The following is a 22,450-nucleotide window of genomic DNA, read 5'->3' on the forward strand; positions in this document are numbered from 1 at the left end:
AATTTTCCTACCTTAATTCCGATTGGCTGATAGAATCCTATCAGCCAATCGGAATTCGAGGGACGCCATCTTGGATGACGTCCCTTAAAGGAACAGTCATTCATTGGGAAGTCGTCGGTGAAGATGGATGTTCCGCGTCGGCGGAATGAACATGGATCCGGAAGAAAGAAGATTGAAGATGCCGTTGATAGAAGACTTCAGCCGGATCATGGACCTCTTCAGCTCCGGCTTGGATGAAGACTTCAGCCGGATCATGGACATCTTCAGCCCCCCACTTGGGCTTGGATCAAGACATCGGAGGAGCTCTTCTGGATCGATCGGTGAACCTGGTATGGTGAAGTTAAGGTAGGAAGATCTTCAGGGGCTTAGTGTTAGGTTTATTTAAGGGGGGTTTGGGTTAGATTAGGGGTATGTGGGTGGTGGGTTGTAATGTTGGGGGGGGTATTGTATGTGTTTTTTTTACAGGCAAAAGAGCTGAATTCTTTGGGGCATGCCCCGCAAAGGGCCCTGTTCAGGGCTGGTAAGGTAAAAGAGCTTTGAACTTTTGTAATTTAGAATAGGGTAGGGCATTTTTTTATTTTGGGGGTCTTTGTTATTTTATTAGGGGGCTTAGAGTAGGTGTAATTAGTTTAAAATTGTTGTAATATTTTTCTGATGTTTGTAAATATTTTTTTATTTTTTGTAACTTAGTTCTTTTTTATTTTTTGTACATTAGTTAGTTTATTTCATTGTATTTATTTGTAGATATTGTATTTAATTAATGTATTGATAGTGTAGTGTTAGGTTTAATTGTAGGTAATTGTAGGTATTTTATTTAATTAATTTATTGATAGTGTAGTGTTAGGTTTAATTGTAACTTAGGTTAGGATTTATTTTACAGGTAATTTTGTAATTATTTTAACTATTTTAGCTATTAAATAGTTCTTAACTATTTAATAGCTATTGGACCTGGTTAAAATAAATACAAAGTTACCTGTAAAATAAATATAAATCCTAAAATAGCTATAATATAATTATAATTTATATTTTAGCTATATTAGGGTTTATTTTACAAGTAAGTATTTAGCTTTAAATAGGAACAATTTATTTAATAATTGTTAATTTATTTTGTTAGATTTAAATTATATTTAACTTAGGGGGGTGTTAGGGTTAGGGTTAGACTTAGCTTTAGGGGTTAATCCATTTATTACAGTAGCGGCGAGATTCGGTCAGCAGATTAGGGGTTAATAATTGAAGTTAGGTGTCGGCGATGTTAGGGAGGGCAGATTAGGGGTTAATACTATTTATTATAGGGTTATTGAGGCGGGAGTGAGGCGGATTAGGGGTTAATAACTTTATTATAGTAGCGGTGAGATCCGCTCGGCAGATTAGGGGTTAATAAGTGTAGGCGACGTTGAGGGGGGCAGATTAGGGGCTAATAAATATAATATGGGGTCGGCGGTGTTAGGGGCAGCAGATTAGGGGTACATAAGGATAACGTAGGTGGCGGTCGGCAGATTAGGGGTTAATTATTGTGGGTAGCTGTCGGCGACGTTGTGGGGGGCAGGTTAGGGGTTAATAAATATAATATAGGGGTCGGCGGTGTTAGGAGCAGCAGATTAGGGGTACATAAGGATAACGTAAGTAGCGGCGCTTTGCGGTCGGCAGATTAGGGGTTAATTATTGTAGGTAGCTGGCGGCGACGTTGTGGGGGCAGGTTAGGGTTTAATAAATATAATATAGGGGTCAGCGGTGTTAGGGGCAGCAGATTAGGGGTACATAAGTATAACGTAGGTGGCGGTCGGCAGATTAGGGGTTAAAAAAATGTAATCAAGTGGCGGCGATGTGGGGGGACCTCGGTTTAGGGGTACATAGGTAGTTTATGGGTGTTAGTGTACTTTAGAGCACAGTAGTTAAGAGCTTTATAAACCGGCGTTAGCACAGAAAGCTCTTAACTACTGACTTTTTTCTGCGGCTGGAGTTTTGTCGATTTCTAACGCTCACTTCAGCCACGACTCTAAATACCGGAGTTAGAAAGCTCCCATTGAAAAGATAGGATACGCAATTGACGTAAGGGGATCTGCGGTATGGAAAAGTCGCGGCTGAAAAGTGAGCGTTAGACCCTTTAATGACTGACTCCAAATACCAGAGGGCGGTAAAAACCAGCGTTAGTAGCCTCTAACGCTGGTTTTGACGGCTACCGCCCAACTCTAAATCTAGGCCCTTGTGTTTTAAGCAAGCATTGTTTTAATAATTTTTATTATTATATTGTATTATTGTTTTTATAGATATGTATCTATATTGTGAATTAAATTACATTTCCACCTAATGTGAATCAAATTACATTTTAACCTATTTGGGAGGATACATGTATTGGCTGTCCGGAGTTTTATAGATTTCTACAGCTGAAATTTTGTTTTTATTTATTTGGAGTTAGTATCATTATTGTCACTATTTTTCACCAAAGTTCACTTTTGAATACCTCATTTGGTCTTTCTAATAAGACATTATTTAACACTATATGCAGTCAAACAACACGAAAAAATTGAGTATTTTTCACCAAATAATTTTTTTTTTCAAAGATCCTTACTTAAGGACTTCAATCACTACTTATATATTTTTTATAAATCACTAGTAACTTACACTTATATTCCCAATCCATCTTTGGCATTTTTTTGCGCAATCAATTACTATTTCCAAGATTTCTTCATTTGAGGATGGCTTTTGGGAGATCCTCTTAAATTGATTGTTTGCATAGTTTTCTGCGCTGAATTTACCACTTTTTTCTAAAAATGATGATAAACCTTGGAGTGCTTTTATTGCAGAGGAATATGCACGTCATACACACTAGTTAGAGAGCTAGTTTTTTTTTCCCTCACTCCCTAACTAGTGTCCTTATAGCCAGCCCCCATGCTAGGGCTGTCTGTATAATGTGGAAATATAAGAAAATCTGCTGATATACACAAGCAACACTCCCTCGTGGTTCCACTGTGCAGGAAACCAACTCCACCTCTCTCCTCACCGTTACTATAGCATTCTGCAGACACTGAGCTGAACATTTCACACACAGCTCTGTAAAATCATCTCAGGATCATATTTTACAGAGTTGTGTATGAAATGTTCAGCTCACTCTGCTGAATAGCATTGACAGTCCATTGAAACCAACTAGTGAGCCTTTTGTGATTGGATGCCATATGCAGCCCAGATTGTGATGTTATCAGTGGGTGAAGCTTGGCATCCATTTCAAAGTGGCCAGAAACAATATTCATTTTAAAATAACTTTTGTACCATTCCTTCTGCATGATATAGAAAAGGTGCAGGAGGCAATAATTTAAGATAACCAAGGTGTAGACTATCTCTTAATGAAAAAAAGGCAAAACAAAGTATGTGCACACCATCATCACATATATAATTATAGTAGTACATATCTTACACAGTGAGTGAGTGCCATGCAGGCAGTACACGCAGTCGGGGAGACATGGGTGGAAGGAAATTAGGTGCCTGAGAGGAACCACTAGGATAAGGTGACTAGCTGTTTGGGGAGGCATGGAACTTGTGATGGCTACTAAAGTAAACAAGAACAGCAGAAGGCTGTGAATCTCATTGGATTTTAAAAGACAGGAAACCCAGAAATGTTCTTTCATGATTCAGATAGAGCATACAAATTTAAACATCTTTCTAATTTACTTATATTAAATAATTATATTTGTTCCTTTCATACCCTTTGATGAAAGGGATACCTAGGTGGGCTCAGGAGCTGGGAGCTAGCTGCTGAATGGTGGCACATACAGTATTCCAAAAACGTGAGTACACCCCTCACATTTTTGTAAATATTTTATTATATCTATTTATGTAACAACACTGAAGAAGCGACACTTTGCTACAAAGTAAAGTACTGAGTATACAGCCTGTATAAATAAATTTGCTTTCCCCTCAAAATAACTCAAAACACAGCCATTAATGTCTAAACCGTTGGCAACAAAAGTGAGTACACCCCTAAGTGGAAATGAAAAAATTGGGCCCAATTAGTCATTTTTCCTTTCCCGGTGTCATGTGATTTGTTAGTGTTACAAGGTATCAGGTGTGAATGGGGAGCAGGTGTGTTAAATTTGGTGTTATCGCTCTCACACTCTCTTATACTGGTCACTGAAAGTTCAACATGGCACCTCAAGTCAAAGAACTCTATGAGGATCTGAAAAAAAAGAATTGTTCCTCTACATAAAGATGGCCTAGGCTATAAGAAGATTGCCAAGATCCTGAAACTGAGCTTCAGCACGGTGGGGAAGACCATACAGTGGTTTCACAGGACAGGTTCCACTCAGAACAGGCCTCGCTAAGGTCAACCAAAGAAGTTGAGTGCACGTGCTCAGTGTCATATCCAGAGGTTGTTTTTGGGAAATATATGTATGAGTGCTGCCAGCATTGCTGCAGAGGTTGAAGGGGTGGGGGTCAGCCTGTCAGTACTAAGACTATACACCGCACACTGCATCAAATTGGTCTGCATGGCTGTCAACCCAGAACAAAGCCTCTTCTAAAGATGATGCACAAGAAAGCCTGCAAACAGTTTGCTGAAGACAAAGGACATGGATTACTGGAACCATGTCCTGTGGTCCGATGAGACCAAGATAACCTTATTTGGTTTAGATGGTGTTAAGCGTTTGTGGCAGCAACCAGGTGAGGAGTACAAAGACAAGTGTGTCTTGCCTACAGTCAAGTATGGTGGTGGGAGTGTCATGGTTTGGGCCTTCATGAGTGCTGTTGGCACTGGGGAGCTACAGTCTATTGAGGGAACTATGAATGCCAACATGTACTGTGACATACTGAAGCAGAGCATGATCCCCTCCCTTCAGAGACTGGGCCGCAGGGCAGTATTCCAACATGATAATTACCCCAAGCACACCTACAAGACGACCACTACCTTGCTAAAGAAGCTGAGGGTAAAAGTGATGGATTGGCCAAGCATGTCTCCAGACCTAAACCCTATTGAGCATCTGTGGGGCATCCTCAAACAGAAGGTGGGGGAGCGCAAGGTCTCTAACATCCACCAGCTCCGTGATGTTGTCATGGAGGAGTGGAAAAGGACACCAGTGGCAACCTGTAAAGCTCTGGTGAACTTCATGCCCAAGAGGTTTAAAGCAATTCTGGATAATAATGGTGGCCACACAAAATAATGACACTTTGTGCCCAATTTGGACATTTCCACTTAGGGGTGTATTCACTTTTGTTGCCAACGGTTTAGACATTAATGGCTGTGTCTTGAATTATTTTGAGGGGACAGCAAATTTAAACTGCTATACAGGCTGTACACTCACTACTTTACATGTTAGCAAAGTGTAATTTCTTAATTGTTATCACATGAAAAGATATAATAAAATATTTACAAAAATGTGAGGGGTGTACTCACTTTTGTGGGATACTGTATATGCCTCTTGTCATTGGCTTACAAATGTGTACAGCTAGCTTCCAGTAGTGCATTGCTGCTCATTCAATAAAGGATACCAAGAGAATGAAGCAAAATTCATAATATAATGAAATTGGAAAGTTGTTGAAAATGTGATGCTCTTAATAATGAAAGTAAAATTTAGGTTTCATGTCCCTTTAAGTCAGCAGCTACTAGGGGTTGTTTCAGTGCCATACATGGATACCAGCTCTCGAGGGGTATATCCCCCTGTTTTTAAGGGGGGGAGTGGAGATCATCACTAAGGACTGCAGGAAGAAATAAATATTTAATTGCAAACCTCAAGGTACTGTGCCTCACTCATACTTGGGAAAGTCCATAACTCTTGCTTTTTGTTCATTTATATATTTGCACAAGGAGTGTGCTTCCAGTGATATACCGATTATTTCAAGAGAAGCTTTATCCACTGTAAATCATTATGTTTTGAGCAGTGTCTGGCATATTTTAAAAGGCCCCTCTACTATACAAATACCTGGGTTAAAATAGTTTTTTTCTCTGGAAACAAGAATATTTAAATGTTGTTTAAACTTTATCTTTTGTTGATGAGCCAATGTCTGAGTTAATTTTGCCTATAGGTTAAAACCTGATTATTTTTTGCAAGGATAAGTTTGTGAAACCCAACAGAACACCCAAAGTTAAAATGCCCTCTAAAACTAAAATTGCAGAAAAAAGGCTAAAAATCAGGCAGATACCAGCTATTTGAATTTTTAGCTTAATTCTGAAACACATGATGCCTAAAATGGATTCCATATAGCAGCAAGTTGTTAATTATGTTAAGGAAGAACTAAGATAGCTAAACACTCAGTTAAACCATTTGATACAGAGAACACCAGATTTGGAGGATTTACAGAATAATTGCAATAAGGATCTGCAAGACCTTTTAATTAAACAATCATGGTTGCAAAAAAATTTCTAGAGTAAATTGCACTTATACGATCGCGTTTACACTCAACTAGTAATACGAGTACAATTTAACATGCGTGCAAATAATTGTGATAACCTAATATGGCTTGAGTGCAAACGTTTGCGCTCCACTAATAATCTGGCCCTGTATGTATATATAACTTTAATAGTTGTAACTCTCTGACATGTAATCGTGACTTTCCTTTTGAGAAACCTGTTGTTGAAGAGTCAATTACAAAAATGACTCATAGAGCACAGAGCTTTATCAATCCAAATTCTTTACCACACCTGTATGACCTGTTTCAGGAAACATAATGTACGTCACAGCAAGACTGTAAAACTAAGAACATATTACTCAGAATAGATGGGATATGTAAAGAGATGAATGTTACATAACTATAGCTAAATGATATATACTGAAATTATACTGAAATTATATGAAAGAATCAGTTTTTTTAACATATTTTGTCAAAGTTTTTAAGTGCACTGATTACAATCAAGTGCAAAATATGTATCAGTATTTAAGTATTGGATTCCATCATGTCTGAATACTAAATATATGCATTCAAAGCTATTAAAAAATGTAACTTTATTAATGTTATGCTCTACACAACATTAATAAATGTCTAGCATATGTGAGCTTACTTATTCATATTTCCTAACAAATAGAGATCTCACAATACCCAGGTAAATGCTCCTAATTGTATTACATTTTCACAGTTAATAAGCTCTGTTCCACTTTCCTGTATACTGCTTTTCTCCAACATAGGTGTGTCCAGTCCACGGCGTCATCCTTACTTGTGGGATATTCTCTTCCCCAACAGGAAATGGCAAAGAGCCCAGCAAAGCTGGTCATATGATCCCTCCTAGGCTCCGCCTACCCCAGTCATTCTCTTTGCCGTTGCACAGGCAACATCTCCACGGAGATGGCTAAGAGTTTTTTGGTGTTTTTTTTTTTTTTTTTTGTTTGTTTATTCTGGTAAAAGGAGAGGTCAAAAAGCAACTTCTACCTCTCTTTCTTTTTGGCTTAAAAGCATTATCCGATTGGCTTATGAGACTGCCGGACGGCAGCCTCCTGAAAGAATCACAGCTCACTCCACTAGGGCTGTGGCTTCCACATGGGCCTTCAAGAACGAGGCTTCTGTTGACCAGATATGTAAGGCAGCGACTTGGTCTTCACTGCACACTTTTGCCAAATTTTACAAATTTGATACTTTTGCTTCTTCAGAGGCTATTTTTGGGAGAAAGGTTTTGCAAGCCGTGGTGCCTTCCATTTAGGTGACCTGATTTGCTCCCTCCCTTCATCCGTGTCCTAAAGCTTTGGTATTGGTTCCCACAAGTAAGGATGACGCCGTGGACCGGACACACCTATGTTGGAGAAAACAGAATTTATGCTTACCTGATAAATTACTTTCTCCAACGGTGTGTCCGGTCCACGGCCCGCCCTGGTTTTTTTAATCAGGTCTGATGAATTATTTTCTCTAACTACAGTCACCACGGTATCATGTGATTTCTCCTATGCATATTTCCTCCTGTACGTCGGTCGAATGACTGGGGTAGGCGGTGTCATGAATTCACCGTTCATCGCCGTGTCGCCGCGGCTCCCGGATCTCTTCTGGGGTTCTACGTCACGTTGCTAGGCAACGTGACGCATTCTCTGACAACCCCTATGACGTGGCGGCCTCTCTCTGCCTTTAAAATCTCGGCGGGAGATTTACTCGGTGCCCGTTTGTTTTCTCTCTCTCTCTTCTGCCGGTCCCTGTCTGAGTGAGTACAATTTTGAAACCTGACCCTATCCTCCTCGACTTTGTTTTGCCAATGCCTCTTGTTTGCTTTAATCCTGCTAACCTGCCTAAAAGGACATTATCATTTGTTTGCTGACACCTACTTAAAGGGACATTATCTTTGTTTGCTTTAATCCTGCTAATAAGGACCTTATCATTTGTTTGCTTACAATCTTGCTTAAAAGGACATTATCATTTGTTTGCTGACACCTGCTTAAAGGGACATTATCTTGTTTGCTTTAATCCTGCTAATAAGGACCTTATCATTTGTTTGCTTACAATCTTGCTTAAAAGGACATTATCATTTGTTTGCTGACACCTGCTTAAAGGGACATTATCTTGTTTGCTTTAATCCTGCTAATAAGGACATTATCATTTGTTTGCTTACAATCTTGCTTAAAAGGACATTATCACTTGTTTGCGGACACCTGCTTAAAGGGACATTATCTTTGTTTGCTTTAACCCTGCTAATAAGGACCTTATCATTTGTTTGCTTACAATCTTGCTTAAAAGGACATTATCATTTGTTTGCTGACACCTGCTTAAAGGGACATTATCTTTGTTTGCTTTAATCCTGCTAATAAGGACATTATCATTTCTTTGCTGACAATCCTGCTTTAAAGGACATTAACATTTGTTTGCGGACACCTGCTTAAAGGGACTTTATTTTTGTTTGCTTTATTTCTGCTAAAAGGACATTATTATTTTGTTTGCTATCAACCTGCTTAAAGGGACATTCTTAGTTTGTTGCAAACCTGCAAGAAAGAAGCATATTCATTTATCCACTATCAACCTGCTTAAAGGGACATAAGCTTTGTTTGTTTCTATTTTTCTGAGAAAGGAACGCTATCTCCAGTAAAATAATTCTATCCTCAAGAAGATATTTTGAATTAATATTCTTTTGGGAAGTTCTGATACCCTGCTTATTTTGTTTCCTGAGTGGGTCACGTCCTGGATATTTCTCAGTGTGCTAGCGTGTGTTTTAATATCCACGCTAGCAGTTGGGTTAAATCCTGAACTGACTAAATATGGCTGACATTACAAACGGGCCATAAATGGACCCCACTGAATTATCCATGGCCGTGACTCACCAGGGACAGTTACTGGGATCTCATGCTACCCACTTGCAATCCTTGGATACTAAGCTGGATCAAATCACTACATTATTACAGAGCTTGGTTGCTCCTATCCCTCCCAATCCTAACATTGAGGCATCTAATCCTCCTATTCCCAACAACCAATCACAAGGACATTTGAGTCCTAGGATTCCTCTTCCAGATAAATATGATGGGAATCCTGAAGATTGTAGGGGTTTTTTGAATCAATGTCGACTTCACTTTCGTAACAGTCCTACCCTTTTTGCTACTCCCTCATCTCGGATTACATTCCTTATTTCCTTAATGAAAGGAAGAGCTTTGGCCTGGGTATCACCTCTGTTAGAAAAAGATGATCTTATACTTCAGGATGTGGATGCTTTTCTTTCTGTTTTTTCTAACGTGTTTGACAAACCTGGAAGGACTTCCGCTGCTGAAGCTTCTCTATTAGACCTACGTCAGGGTGGTCAATCAGTGTCTCAATATGCCATTGAGTTCCGCACTCTTGCATCTGAAACTAATTGGAATCAGGGAGCTCTTAGAGCAGCTTTTCGCAAAGGACTTTCAGAACGTCTCAAAGATGAATTGGTGTATCGGGAACTTCCAGACTCCCTAGAAGCCTTAATAAATCTTTGCATCAGTCTTGATTCTAGATACCGTGAACGCCAACAAGAAAGAGAAAGAAATCAGAGGTCCTCAACTCGAACTCCTTTTCGTCTGGCTCCTCGTTTTTCTAACCCGGTAACAACTGCCTCTCCTTCTCCTGATCAAGCTGAACCTATGGAAGTAGGAACCATAAAATTAACCGAAACTGAGCGTTTGAGAAGACGTTCTCTTGGCCTGTGTCTATACTGTGGCCTTAAAGGGCATTTATTAAGGGATTGTCCTACCAGGCCAGTAAAAGCCAGGGCTTAACTTCTGTCCAGGGAACTAAGTTAAGCCAAAAACAAGTTCATTCCCTCTTTAATAAACTCTTTGTTCCTGTAACCCTTCAATTGGGTGATAACAAGATTCATACCCAAGCTCTTATTGATTCTGGTGCTGGAGGAGTGTTCATTGACTCCACTTTTGTGTCTACTCACACTATTCCCTTACTAAGAAAGAAGTTTTCAGTTTCCGTCTCTACTGTTAGTGGAGATCCTTTGGGTTCCGGACTCATCCAGTTTACTACTATACCCATACTTTTTTCTGTCGGAGTACTTCATTGTGAGAGGATATGTTTTGATGTGATTACTACTCCTCAATTTCCCATAATCCTGGGTCTTCCTTGGCTTCAGTTACATAATCCTACCTTTTCTTGGACCCATGGTGAACTCACCTCCTGGGGATTATCTTGCCATACTAACTGTCTTCAACCACTTACTAAAATACCACTCACTATTGCTCTTACTACCGATACTTCTGGTCCTCTACCCACGCAGTATCAAGATTTTGTCGATGTCTTTTCTAAAAAAGAAGCAGAACGTCTTCCTCCTCACCGTTCATTTGATTGCCCTATTGATCTTCTCCCTGGAGCTCCTTATCCTCGAGGCAAAACTTACCCACTTTCTAGGCCTGAAAATGTAGCCTTGGAAGAATATATCAAAGATAATTTGGCCAGAGGATTCATTCGACCCTCCTCTTCTCCTGTAGGGGCTGGGTTCTTCTTTGTGGGAAAGAAGGATGGCGGACTGTGACCTTGTATCGATTACAGAGGGTTAAATCAAATCACCATCAAGAACAGTTATCCTTTACCCCTAATACCTGAATTATTCACATATCTTCAAGGTTCCACCATTTTTACCAAGCTCGATCTCCGTGGAGCATACAATCTTATCCGTATGCGCAAGGGTGATGAGTGGAAGACAGCCTTTAACACTCGATTTGGGCATTATGAGTATCTTGTCATGCCGTTTGGGCTGTGTAATGCCCCTGCTGTTTTTCAACACTTCGTGAATGAGATTTTTCGGGATTTCTTGAATATTTTTGTTATCATTTACCTTGACGATATATTAATTTTTTCTCAGAACTACCAAGATCATATACATCACGTCAGGAAAGTACTTCAACGTTTAAGAGATAACCATCTATTTGCCAAACTGGAGAAATGTTCTTTTCATCAAAGGTCCATTCCCTTTTTGGGATATGTAATCTCTGAATCAGGATTTGAAATGGATCCAACTAAACTCTCTGCCATTTTGGAGTGGCCTAAACCTGATTCTCTTAAAGCTCTGCAACGTTTCCTGGGATTTGCCAGTTATTACAGGAAATTCATCAAAGGTTTTGCTACTATAACGTCACCTCTTTCGTCTCTCACCAGGAAAGGACAAAACTGTAAAGATTGGCCTCCTGAAGCTGTTGAAGCTTTTGATTCTCTCAAAAAAGCTTTCTCTTCTGCACCTATCCTGCGTCACCCAAATCCGGATTTTCAATTTATTCTTGAAGTGGATGCTTCATCAGTTGCTGCTGGGGCTGTTCTTTCCCAACGTATACCTGACACAGGAAAGATCCACCCTGTGGGATTCTTCTCCAAGAAATTTTCTCCTTCTGAATTAAATTATGATGTAGGTAATAAGGAGTTACTTGCTATTAAAATGGCACTGGATGAATGGAGGCATTGGTTGGAAGGCACTTCTTTGCCGTTTACTATATTCACAGATCATAAAAACCTTCTCTATCTTCAAACGGCCAAACGACTGAACTCCAGACAAGCACGTTGGTCTTTGTTCTTCTCACGTTTTCATTACAATCTGTCTTATATTCCCGGTTCTAAGAACATCAAGGCTGACGCCCTTTCCAGACAATTTCAAGACACTTCAACTCCTGAAACTGGTACCATACTTCAACCTCATAAAGTCTTAGCCCAGTTATCAACCTCGTGGTTACATGACTTACAATCTGCTCAAAAGGATCTTCCTTTGTCTTGCAAACCTCCTGATGGCCTACTCTTTGTTCCTAAACGTCTTCGTTCCAAGATTCTATATTGGGCTCATGACAGTCCTCTCTCTGGACATCCTGGCATCAGTAACACCGCTCGAAAGCTCAAGCAACATGTCTGGTGGCCTACTCTGTCTCAAGATGTTACAGATTATGTCTCAGTATGTACACAGTGTGCCAGCAATAAGACTCCTCGTCAACTTCCCTCCGGTTTGCTTCAACCGTTACCCATTCCTCATCAGCCTTGGACCCATTTATCCATGGATTTTATTACCGATCTTCCTCTTTCAGCTGGAAACAACACTATCTGGGTGGTTGTTGACAGGTTCTCTAAGACAGCTCACTTCATTCCTTTACCTGGTTTACCATCTGCCAAAAGACTTTCCGAACTTTTTCTCTTACACATTGTGAGATTACATGGCTTCCCTCTGAACATTGTTTCGGATAGAGGAGTACAATTTGTTTCTCGGTTTTGGAGATCACTCTGCAAACACTTTGGAACAACTATCTCTTTGTCTACGTCACATCATCCGGAGTCTAATGGCCAAACCGAAAGGGTTAACCAGTGCCTTGAAACTTATTTGAGGCATTATGTGGATCATCATCATTCTAATTGGACTGGTTACCTTCCACTAGCAGAATTGGCTCATAACACACGTTACAACTCCTCTCTTCGAACCTCTCCTTTTCATGCAGCCTATGGATTTCAACCCAGAACGTTTCCTCTACACACCTCTTCCACTGAAAATCCTGCTTCTGATCTATCCGCCAGGAGGTTAACTCGTCATTGGAAGAAAATACGCCTTCTTCTTTCCAAGGCTTCTGAACGTTATAAGTTCTATTCTGATCTTCGGCGACGGAGGGCTCCCAAATATCGGCCTGGCGATAAGGTTTGGGTTTCTTCACGTCATCTTCGCCTCAAACAGCCTTCCACCAAATTGGGGCCAAGATATGTGGGTCCTTTCCGAATACTGGGTCAAGTATGTCCTACTGCTTACCGAATTGCTCTGCCCAAGACCCTCAAAGCCCATCCGGTATTTCACGTATCTCTTTTGAAACCTGTATTATCTAATGGGTATTCTAAACCTCTGCTCAAACCTCCACCTCTTTTGATTCAAGGCCTACCTGAATTTGAGGTCAGTCACATCCTGGATTCCAAACTTCGTGGGAAGAAACTGTATTATCTCATTCATTGGAAAGGTTATCCTGTTACTGAACGATCCTTGGAACCTGCCCGGCAGGTGCATGCCCCTGCCTTAATTAAGGCCTTTCACAAGTTCCACCCTACTAGGCCTGGTCCTGTCCCCCGGAGGGGTCCTTGAGGGGGGGGGTGATGTCATGAATTCACCGTTCATCGCCGTGTCGCCGCGGCTCCCGGATCTCTTCTGGGGTTCTACGTCACGTTGCTAGGCAACGTGACGCATTCTCTGACAACCCCTATGACGTGGCGGCCTCTCTCTGCCTTTAAAATCTCGGCGGGAGATTTAATCGGTGCCCGTTTGTTTTCGCTTTCTCTCTTCTGCCGGTCCCTGTCTGAGTGAGTACAATTTTGAAACCTGACCCTATCCTCCTCGACTTTGTTTTGCCAATGCCTCTTGTTTGCTTTAATCCTGCTAACCTGCCTAAAAGGACATTATCATTTGTTTGCTGACACCTACTTAAAGGGACATTATCTTTGTTTGCTTTAATCCTGCTAATAAGGACCTTATCATTTGTTTGCTTACAATCTTGCTTAAAAGGACATTATCATTTGTTTGCTGACACCTGCTTAAAGGGACATTATCTTGTTTGCTTTAATCCTGCTAATAAGGACATTATCATTTGTTTGCTTACAATCTTGCTTAAAAGGACATTATCACTTGTTTGCGGACACCTGCTTAAAGGGACATTATCTTTGTTTGCTTTAACCCTGCTAATAAGGACCTTATCATTTGTTTGCTTACAATCTTGCTTAAAAGGACATTATCATTTGTTTGCTGACACCTGCTTAAAGGGACATTATCTTTGTTTGCTTTAATCCTGCTAATAAGGACATTATCATTTGTTTGCTTACAATCTTGCTTTAAAGGACATTAACATTTGTTTGCGGACACCTGCTTAAAGGGACTTTATTTTTGTTTGCTTTATTTCTGCTAAAAGGACATTATTATTTTGTTTGCTATCAACCTGCTTAAAGGGACATTCTTAGTTTGTTGCAAACCTGCAAGAAAGAAGCATATTCATTTATCCACTATCAACCTGCTTAAAGGGACATAAGCTTTGTTTGTTTCTATTTTTCTGAGAAAGGAATGCTATCTCCTGTAAAATAATTCTATCCTCAAGAAGATATTTTGAATTAATATTCTTTTGGGAAGTTCTGATACCCTGCTTATTTTGTTTCCTGAGTGGGTCACGTCCTGGATATTTCTCAGTGTGCTAGCGTGTGTTTTAATATCCACGCTAGCAGTTGGGTTAAATCCTGAACTGACTAAATACGGCTGACAGGCGGAGCCTAGGAGGGATCATATGACCAGCTTTGCTGGGCTCTTTGCCATTTCCTGTTGGGGAAGAGAATATCCCACAAGTAAGGATGACGCCGTGGACCGGACACACCGTTGGAGAAAGTAATTTATCAGGTAAGCATAAATTCTGTTTTTGTAGCCTATTAATATTCAGATTTCACAAACTGGGGACATTGAGAAACTGTGCCTCTAAACCACTATCTCCATGATTCATCCCCATTACTGCTTCAGGCTGACGTTGCCAAACTACACAAAGTGAGCAGAGCCTTGTGCTCAAACAAACCCAAGCCTATTTACCTTTGTACCACCCAGATTAATGCCTAGACCTCTCTGCTTCCTGTTAATAGTTTTTAATCTTATATTTTTAATCTTGTCCATTAAAGGGATAGTCTAGTCAAAAATAAACTTTCATGATTCAGATAGAGCATGCCATTTTAAGCATCTTTCTAATTTACCCCTATGATCAATTTTTATTGGTTCTCTTGGTATCTTTATTTAAAAAAAGCTGGAAAGTAAGCTTAGGATCCGGACCATATTTGGTTCAGCAAGCGCAACTCAGGTGCTGAACCAAAAATGTGCCGGCTTCTAAGCTTACATTCCAGCTTTTTAAATAAAGATACCAAGGGAACGAAGAAAAATTGATAATAGGGGTAAATTAGAAAGATGCTTAAAAAATCATGCTCTATCTGAATCATGAAAGTTTAATTTTGACTATACTATCCCTTTAATATTGTATACCCAAAGACAACAGCTGTACTATTCTCACAAACAAAAGATACAGCGCTACATTCTGAAAAGTTCCATGGATAAAGCCCAAATCAATGGTTTTGACCTATCAAACTTTCTCTTTTTTTGTCTCTGCCCTTGGTGTCACCATATTCTACAAAGTTTAAGATCAGGTAAAAATAGTGGAATCCTGTTGCAGTTTTATACCATGTAATTTCACAAATAAATAAATATACAGTTATACACAAAATCACATCCAAGTATAATATTATCTAGTTCTAAAGCCCGTGTACACGGGCCATTTTTTGCAGTACAATGGTTCCACCCCTTGCTCTCTCCCCTCTCTCTCTTGCTCTCTCCCCACTCTCTCTTGCTCTCTCCCCCCTCTCTTGCTCTCTCTCCCCCCCTTTCTTTTGCTCTCTCTCCCCTTTCTTTTGCTCTCTCTTTCTCCCCCTTTCTTTTGTTCTCTTTCTCTCCCCACTTTCTTTTGCTCTCTCTCCCCACTTTCTTTTGCTCTCTCTCTCTCCCCCACTTTCTTTTGCTCTCTCTCTCTCCCCTTTCTTTTGCTCTCGCTCTTTCCCCTTTATTTTGCTCTCACACTCTCCCCTTTCTTTTGCTCTCTTTCTCTCTCCCCCCTTTCTTTTGCGCTCTCTCTCTCCTTTCTTTTGCTATCTCCCTCCCCTATATTTTGCTGTCTCCCTCCCCTCTCTTTTGCTCTCCCTCCCTCCTCTCTTTTGCTGTCTCCCCCACTCTTTTGCCGTCTCCCGCCCCCTCTCTTTTGCTGTCTCCCTCCCCCCTCTCTTTTGCCGTCTCTCTCCCCCCCCTCTCTTTTGCCGTCTCCCTCCACCCCTCTCTTTTGCTCTCCCCCTCTTTTGCTTCCCCCCCCTCTTTTGAACTATCTCTCCCCCCTCCCCCTCCTCTTTTGCGCTATCTCTCCCCCTCCCCCTCCTCTTTTGAGCTATCTCTCCCCCTCCTCTTTTGAGCTATCTCTCCCCCTCCCCCTCCTCTTTTGAGCTATCTCTCCCCCTCCTCTTTTGAGCTATCTCTCACCCTCCTCTTCTGAGCTATCTCTCCCCCTCTCCCCCTCCTCTTTTGAGCTATCTCTCCCCCTCCCCCTCCTCTTTTGAGCTATCTCTCCCCCTCCTCTTTTGAGCTATCTCTCCCCCTCCCCCCTCCTCTTTTGAGCTATCTCTCCCCCTCCTCTTTTGAGCTATCTCTCACCCTCCTCTTCTGAGCTATCTCTCCCCCTCTCCCCCTCCTCTTTTGAGCTATCTCTCCCCCCTCCCCCCTCCTCTTCTGAGCTATCTCTCCCCCTCCTCTTTTGAGCTATCTCTCCCCCCTCCTCTTTTGAGCTCTCTCTCTCCCCTCTAACCTCCTCTTTTGAGCTCTCTCTCCTCCCTCCCCCCTCCTCTTTTGAGCTCTCTCTCCCCCCTCCCCCTCCTATTTTGAGCTATCTCTCCCCCCTCCCCCCTCCTCTTTTGAGCTATCTCTCCCCCCTCCCCCTTTGAGCTATCTCTCCCCCCTCCCTTCCTCTTTTGAGCTATCTCTCCCCCCTCCCCGCCTCCTCTTTTGAGCTATCTCTCCCCCCTCCCCCTTTGAGCTATCTCTCCCCCTCCCCCTCTCCGCTGTTGAGCTATCTCTCCCCCTTCCTCTTTTGAGCTATCTCTCCCCCCTCCTCTTTTGAGCTATCTCTCCCCCTCCCCCACTCCTCTTTTGAGATATGTCTCCCCCCTCCCCTTTTGAGTTATCTCTCCCCCCTCCTCTTTTGAGCTATCTCTCCCCCTCCCCCCACCTCTTTTGAGCTATCTCTCCCCCCCTCCTCTTTTGAGCTCTCTCTCCCCCTCCCCCTCCTCTTTTGAGCAATCTCTCCCCCCTTCCCCCTCCTCTTTTGAGCAATCTCTCCCCCCTTCCCCCTCCTCTTTTGAGCTATCTCTCCCCCCTTCACCCTCCTCTTTTGAGCTATCTCTCCCCCCTTCCCCCCTCCTCTTTTGAGCTATCTCTCCCCCCCTTCCCCCCTCCTCTTTTGAGCTATCTCTCCCCCCTTCCCCCTCCTCTTTTGAGCTATCTCTCCCCCCCTCCTCTTTTGAGCTATCTCTCCCCCCCTCCTCTTTTGAGCTATCTCTCCCCCCTCCTCTTTTGAGCTATCTCTCCTGTACACACGGCCGCGCGTGGCCCGACACGCATGGCCCCGCACCCGATACGCCCACATCATCCCCGGCAAACCCTGTTCTCTGTGGACACACAGTTGATGCTTCTAACTGATCCTCACGCACCACTTTAAGGGTCCAGGTCTGGTGCCAGCTGTCAATATAACTCACGTGCTGCTGCCTAAACTACGGAGCCACATGTGAATGTAAGCTGATCTTCACACGCCACTAACTATGCCTCACTACTGGCGCGCAGGATCAGCTTACATTCACATCTGGCTCCGTAGTTTAGGCAGCAGCACGTGAGTTATATTGACAGCTGGCACCAGACCTGGACCCTTACAGTTGTGCGTGAGTAGTTTGTGGCGCGCGAGGATCAGTTAGAAGCATCTCTCTGCATCAACTGTGTCCACCGCGAGAACAGGGTTTGCCATGCGCCACTGTAAGGGTCCAGGTCTGGTGCCAGCTGTCAATCTAAGGTCAGGTGTGTTTGTCCTACTGCGCATGACAGCTTTGGACAAACACACTTGGAATTTTATAATATAGGATAATTTTAATAATAATAATAATAATAATAATAATAATAATAATAATAATAATAATATTAACAGTGGTCGTATGGAACAATTAAAACAATGCCCAGACATACTTTGGGCAAAATTTATCAAGGGCTAGGAGAATTCTCCTTTGTATTATCCTCCAAGTTCTCTGCAGCTTGACCTTAAAGAGTGCGCACAAATTTATTAAGGAAATGCTGTGCAAGTGGGTGTGTAATTCATAGATGCTTTTGATTGGTTGTATGAAATCTACAAATAGAGCAAGGTATCAGTAGGTAGTATATAGCTTGATAAAACGGCGTATTGTGCCGAGAAACGCATTGCTATGCAACACTTTTTATATGTTTTAATAAATCCATCCTTTTACTTGATCCTTGCTCTTCAATTTATTACTTAACATACTTCTTGGAGTTTGTATTTGGTAGACACCGTCACAGCGCTACCCCTTCATTGGCCGCAATCTTTTGCCGAAACCGGAAACTGTAACGTCAACAGGAGACGAGCCCCCACTGTGGCCCAATCACCTCGTTGGATCCTTCTGAGACAGCCGAGCGGCTCCGAAGCTTCGGCATGTGAATTATTGCACTGGATGTGCAATTCTGTTTGTGAGTACCTGACTTTCACTGTACATCATTGCTTCACCTGTATTTCTTAAGATATTGCACCAAGGGTGCCTCTTTTTTTTTCTTGTCTCCTAGGACTTGATATCAATTTATCAAAAAGTTGCACATAATAATTTGCGCTGTTTGGAAGGCGAACTGGGGCAGATTATGAAGAACTTCTCCAAGCGAAAAAAGGAATTTCTCTTGATTTATCATTTCAAACCCATGTTTTTTTTAGGTAGTATTTTTTGCCCTCTTTAAGTAAGCTAATAATTTTAATGAAGAACCGTTTGAGTTTCAGACCCTATTTTCCCCCTTAGTGATTGATTCCCAACTTTCACATCTCATCCCAAAACAATCTTGAAATCTCAAGAACATTTTTGCATCTAAAATTCATGCGTTTGCAAAGCATTTCTTATTAACTAGACATGTGCACGGCTAAAAAATTCGGTTCGTTTTCGGTTCGGATCGATTCGGACTTTTCGAATTTCGTTTCGGATCGAATCGGATTCGGCAAAATTTGAATAAATTCGTTTCGGATTTATTCAGATCCGAATAAATTCGTTTCGGATTTATTCGGATTCGGCTGAATTCGGTTTTATTCGGTTCCGAAATTCGGTATGTTTTAGTACACTAAGTCACTAACACCCATAAACTACCTATGAACCACTAAACCGAGGCCCCCCCACATCGCAAACCCTATAATAACATTATTTAACCCCTAATCTGCCGATCGGATATCGCCGCAACCTACATTATAGCTATTAACCCCTAATCTGCTGTCCCTAACACCGCCGACCCCTACATTATAGTTATTAACCCCTAATCTGCCCCCCCCCAACGTCGCCGCAATCTAACTACAAATATTAACCCCTAATCTGCCGACCCGATATCGCCGCCGCCTACATTATAGCTATTAACCCCTAATCTGGTGTCCCTAACACCAACGACCCCTACATTATAGTTATTAACCCCTAATCTGCCCCCCCAACGTCGCCGCAATCTAACTACAAGTATTAACCCCTAATCTGCCGACCCGATATCGCCGCCGCCTACATTATAGCTATTAACCCCTAATCTGGTGTCCCTAACACCAACGACCCCTACATTATAGTTATTAACCCCTAATCTGCCCCCCCAACGTCGCCGCAATCTAACTACAAGTATTAACCCCTAATCTGCCGACCGCAAATCGCCGCCACTATAATAAATGTATTAACCCCTAAACCGCCGCACTCCCGCCTCGCAAACACTATAATACATTTTATTAACCCCTAATCTGCCCTCCCTAACATCGCCGCCACCTACCTACAATTATTAACCCCTAATCTCCTGCCCCCAACGTCACCGCTACTATAATAAGGTTATTAACCCCTAAACCTAAGTCTAACCCTAACACTAACACCCCCTAACTTAAATATAATTTAAATAAAACGAAATAAGTTTACTATAGTTAAATAAATGAATCCTATTTAAAACTAAAGACTTACCTGTAAAATAAACCCTAATATAGCTGCAATATAACTAATAGTTACATTGTAGCTATCTTAGGTTTTATTTTTATTTTACAGGCAACTTTGTATTTATTTTAACTAGGTACAATATTTATTAAATAGTTAATAACTATTTAATAACTACCTAGCTAAAATAAATACAAATTTACCTGTAAAATAAATCCTAACCTAAGTTACAATTACACCTAACACTACACTATCATTAAATTAATTAAATAAATGAATCCTATTTAAAACTAAATACTTACCTGTAAAATAAACCCTAATATAGCTGCAATATAACTAATAGTTACATTGTAGCTATTTTAGCATTTATATTTATTTTACAGGCAACTTTGTATTTATTTTAACTAGGTACAAAAGCTATTAAATAGTTATTGACTAATTAATAGCTACCTAGTTAAAATAATTACAAAATTACCTGTAAAATAAATCCTAACCTAAGTTACAATTAAACCTAACACTACACTATCATTAAATAAATTAACTACAAGTACCTACAATTATCTACAATTAAATAAACTAAAGTACAAAAACCCCCCACTAAATTACAAAAAAAAACAAACACTAAATTACAAAAAATAAAAAAATATTACAAGAATTTAAACTAATTACACCTAATCTAAGCCCCCTAATAAAATAACAAAGCCCCCCAAAATAAAAAAAATGCCCTAACCTATACTAAATTACAAAAGTTAACAACTCTATTACCTTACCAGCCCTGAACAGGGCCCTTTGCGGGGCATGCCCCAAAGAAAACAGCTCTTTTGCCTGTAAAAAAAAAACACAATCCCCCCCCCACATTACAACCCACCACCCACATACCCCTACTCTAACCCAAACCCCCCTTAAATAAACCTAACACTACCCCACTGAAGATCTCCCTACCTTGAGTCGTGTTCACCCAGCCGGGCCGAAGTCTTCATCCGATGGGGCAGAAGAGGACATCCAGACCGGCAGAAGTCTTCATCCAAGCGGGGCAAGAAGAGGTCTTCCATCCATCATACAAGTACCAAAATACAAACAAACACTAAATTACCAAAAATAATAAAATATTACAATAATTTTAAACTAATTACACCTAATCTAAGCCCCCTACTAGCTATTAATATAGCTACAATATAACTAATAGTTACATTGTAGCTATTTTAGGATTTATATTTATTTTACAGGCAACTTTGTATTTATTTTAACTAGGTACAATAGTTATTAAATAGTTAATAACTATTTAATAACTACCTAGCTAAAATAAATACAATTTTACCTGTAAAATAAATCATAACCTAAGTTACAATTACACCTAACACTACACTATCATTAAATTAACTAAATAAATGAATCCTATATAAAACTAAAGACTTACCTGTAAAATAAACCCTAATATAGCTGCAATATAACTAATAGTTACATTGTAGCTATTTTAGCATTTATATTTATTGTACAGGCAACTTTGTATTTATTTTAACTAGGTTCAATAGCTATTAAATAGATATTGACTATTTAATAGCTACCTAGTTAAAATAATTACAAAATTACCTGTAAAATAAATCCTAATCTAAGTTACAATTAAACCTAACACTACACTATCATTAAATAAATTAACTACAAGTACCTACAATTAAATACAATTAAAAAACTAAACTAAAGTACAAAAACCCCCCCACTAAATTACAAAAAATAAAAAAATATTACAAGAATTTTAAACTAATTACACCTAATCTAAGCCCCCTAATAAAATAACAAAGCCCCCCAAAATAAAAAAAATGCCCTACCCTATACTAAATTACAAAAGTTAACAGCTCTATTACCTTACCAGCCCTTAAAAGGGCCTTTTGCGGGGGCATGCCCCAAAGAAAACAGCTCTTTTGCCTGTAAAAAAAAAACACAATACCCCCCCCACATTACAACCCAACACCCACATACCCCTACTCTAACCCAAACCCCCCTTAAATAAACCTAACACTACCCCCCTGAAGATCTCCCTACCTTGAGTCGTGTTCACCAAGCCGGGCAGAAGTCTTCATCCAAGCGGGGCAAGAAGAGGTCTTCCATCCATCAGAAAAGTACAAAAAAACAAACAAACACTAAATTACCAAAAATAATAAAATATTACAATAATTTTAAACTAATTACACCAAATCTAAGCCCCCTACTAGCTATTAATATAGCTACAATATAACTAATAGTTACATTGTAGCTATTTTAGGATTTATATTTATTTTACAGGCAACTTTGTATTTACTTTAACTAGGTACAATAGCTATTAAAT

General features: G+C 40.5%; 1 long non-coding RNA gene across 1 annotated transcript in view; it reads left to right on the forward strand.

Annotated features, from left to right (window-relative positions):
* Positions 1-18,581, forward strand: part of LOC128655367 (uncharacterized) — a 31,645-nt gene extending 13,064 nt beyond the window's left edge. The window contains exon 3 of the long non-coding RNA XR_008401767.1: positions 18,491-18,581. This is a non-coding gene — a long non-coding RNA (uncharacterized LOC128655367). The remainder of the gene's footprint in view (positions 1-18,490) is intronic.
* Positions 18,582-22,450: the final 3,869 nt, after the last annotated feature.

Source organism: Bombina bombina, chromosome 4, assembly GCF_027579735.1.
Source record: "Bombina bombina isolate aBomBom1 chromosome 4, aBomBom1.pri, whole genome shotgun sequence".
Taxonomy (NCBI): Eukaryota; Metazoa; Chordata; class Amphibia; order Anura; family Bombinatoridae; genus Bombina; species Bombina bombina.